This window comes from Marmota flaviventris, chromosome 3, assembly GCF_047511675.1.
Source record: "Marmota flaviventris isolate mMarFla1 chromosome 3, mMarFla1.hap1, whole genome shotgun sequence".
NCBI classification, from domain to species: domain Eukaryota; kingdom Metazoa; phylum Chordata; class Mammalia; order Rodentia; family Sciuridae; genus Marmota; species Marmota flaviventris.
In genome coordinates this window covers 174,418,577-174,421,936 of record NC_092500.1, presented here as the reverse complement: position 1 = coordinate 174,421,936, position 3,360 = coordinate 174,418,577, and positions in this window count along the sequence as shown.

Sequence of the window (3,360 nt, the reverse complement as noted above, 5' to 3'; positions counted from 1 at the left end):
GCCTGTGTGTGCATGGTGTGTGCCTGTGTATGCCTGTGGTGTGTGCCTGTGGTGTGTGCCTGTGTGTGCATGGTGTGTGCCTGTGTATGCCTGTGGTGTGTGCCTGTGGGGTGTGCCTGTGGGGTGGGGGAGCAGAGTGGAGGAGGTGGAGCATAGACCACCCCAATAAAGCTGGCACTCGGGAGGGTAGCACTCTCAGGAAGAGAGCAAAGATGGCAGAGGGATAAGTTTTCCACGGGGGCAAATGGAAAGGAAAATGTGTCTTTTCCAGGCCCCTGGAAGAGGAAAGCGTGTGTCTTCAAGGAGGAATGTCCTTAGCAGGGCTTCTAACAACTCTTAGAGATGAAGTCACCATGACACTGGGCATGGCAGTGGCACTCACCTGTAATCCCAGCAACTCAGGAGGCTGAGGCAGCAGGATCACAAGTTCAAGGTCAGCCTTAGCAACTTAGAGAGACCCTGTCTCAAAATTAAAAAAAAAATAAAATGGGCTTTGGATGAAGCTCAGTGGCAAAAAACCCCTGGGTTCAATCCCCAGTACCCCCATCCCCTCAAAAAAGTGACCACGAAGCTGAATGCACACACATACACACACACAATTTCCAATACACCACACGCCACTGGGAAAAACAAACACCAGGGCTTCAGACATCAGCATCATCAGATGTAAATGATGAAGTAAGAATGTTAAAGGAAAACATGAATAAGCCAGGCACAGTGGTGCACACCTGTGATCCCAGCAACCCAGGAAGCTGAGGCAGGAGAATGGCAAGTCCCAGACCAGTCTCAGCAATTAGTGAGGCCCTAACTCAAAACAAACAATAATTAACAAGGCTGGGAAGTAGCTCAGTGGTAGAGCATCCCTGGGTTCAATCCCCAATACCACAATAGAAATGGAAAAAACTGAAAGGACATTCAAATATGAGAAAGGAGAAAAAAAAAAAATCCCCCAAACGATAAGATCGGGTTGAAAAAGAACGTAATAGAATTTATGTAAATTAATAATAATAATAAAATTTAAAACATACTAGTGTTTAAGTCTTTCTGAATCCCCACATAAAACAATTAAAAAAGGAATTTTCAAAATACAGCAGGCAGGACAGCACTCCCCCAGCCACAGACCCGGGGCAGCGTCCCTCTGGAAGAAGGCATCTCTGGATGGTGGCATCTGCTTGGAGGAGGAACGCAGCTCTGGGCAGTGGCTGGCGGACCTGGGACAGTTGTCTCTGGGAAGCACAGCAGGGCCAGTTGGAGAGAAGGACTGGTTGTGCCCAGTCAACAGCTTGAATGCGAGGGAGCCACAGTAGGGAGCACTTAAAGGTCCAGGAGCCTTCTACCCCCATGAACCACCACCACCCTTTTGTTTTGTTTTGTTTTGGTACCAGGGATTAAACTCCAGGGCACTCAACCACTGAGCCCCATCCCCAGCCCTATTTTGTATTTTATTTAGAGACAGGGTCTCCCTGAGTTGTTTAGCACCTCGCTTTTGCTGAGGCTGGCTTTGAACTAGTGATCCTCCTGCCTCAGCCTCCTGAGCCACTGGGATTACAGGCATGGCCACTGTGCCTGTCATGTGAGTGCCTGCCTCAGCCAGGGCCACATCTGAGGGAGAAATTCTTGGGAGTGGAACCAAAATCCATCAAGACAGACATGACATGCACAACAGAAAAAGAAGCTTAGGACCAGAGTCAGAAAATCTCCTTGGTAAAGAATCAGGTAGGTACTTGTCAGCTTTGAAGGTCAGCTGGTTTCTTAGCTCTGCAGGTATAGGACAAAAGCAATCTTAGATAACATGTAAGTGAATGTTACGTTCCCATAACACTTCATTTATGGGTGCTGAAATTTGAAGCTTTGAATCTGTTTCATGTGTTAACAAAATACTATTCTTCTTTTGTTGGTTGATTTCTTTGAATCCTTTTAAAAGGCAAAACCATTCTTAGGTGGTGGCAGGCCAGACTTGGTTTCTAACTCCTGATGTCAATGAGTTTTAAGGGGATATTCTATCATCTTCTGTGTCTTTTTTTTTTCTTTCCCCAGGGCTGAGGACTGAACTGAGGACTGATGTGAAGCCCTTGCACATGCTAGACAAGCGCTCTGCCACTGAGCTAAATCCCCAACCCCACCTTCTGTGTCTTTGAGAATTAAATTCTCAGCTACTAAGGAAAGGCAATCACAAAGCCATTGAAAAGATGGTGAGCTTTATAGACTCAATTGCATTGAATTCATGAGGTATTTTATGACATATATCTACATGTATATGTATGTTCCTACCATTGTCCACCTCTAGGTGCCAAATTGTGGACTTGAAATACTATTTCTAAATGAAAACAAATCAAGATTTCATGGAGAAATAGCCAAAAGAGAAGTCTGAAATAAGTCTAGAATGTCCTCCCATACCAAATAGCAAAGGAGCATCAGAACCTGTAAAGTCATGCATGTCAAAAGGACCCAGAAACCATCAGGAAAAAACTCCCCACTGGACCAAACAGAGCACTCTGAGCTTTAGGAATAGTCGTTACAATAGATGAAAACCCTCCATAATGCTTCACCTATGAGTTCTTAACGCCACTGAAAATGGCAGTCATGAAAGGAACAGGAATAGTACAGTGAAACCTGCCAAACTTTATAAAGGTATTCCAAGGAATACATGAAAAAGAAACCTACACTTTGAAGAGGGCCTTTTGTGATTTCACGGGAATGGAACTAGACATGGTATCAGTAGCTACTAAGGTCACAGTAAGAGAGACAATCAGATATTATATGCTTCCAATGGTTTTCACAAAGGGATTGAACCTGAGCATGACCCAGGCCGTGGGTTCAGCACCCATCTCCAGGAAATGCCAAGGACCAAGGGACATGTTAAATTATACCACAAGTATGCAGCCACCAGAACCCATATGACAGAAACCAACATCAAATGACGGGGATGCTGCAAAGATGAATTGGGTAATGTAAGGGAGGGAAGAGGATAGAGGAAGAACATGCAGATTTCCTCATTTTTTGGTACCAGGGATTGAACCCGGGAGTGGTTTACCACTGAACTACATCCTCAGACTTTGTTGTTTTAATTTTTAATTTTGAGACAATGTCTCACAAAGTTGCTGAGGGTCTTACTAAATTCCAAGTTCAGCCTCAAATTTGCAATCCTCCTGCCTCAGCCTCCCAAGTTACTGGGATTATAGGCATATGCCAGTACACCTGGCTAATACAGCCTTTTGTGGTTGGTTGGTTGGTTAGTTGTTTGGTTGGTTGGTTTTAGTACTGGGAATCAAGCCCAGGACCTCCCACATGCTAGGCAAGCCCTCTACCCCTGAGCTACATCCCCAGTCCAAGCATATGTATTTTTAAAAGATATTTCAA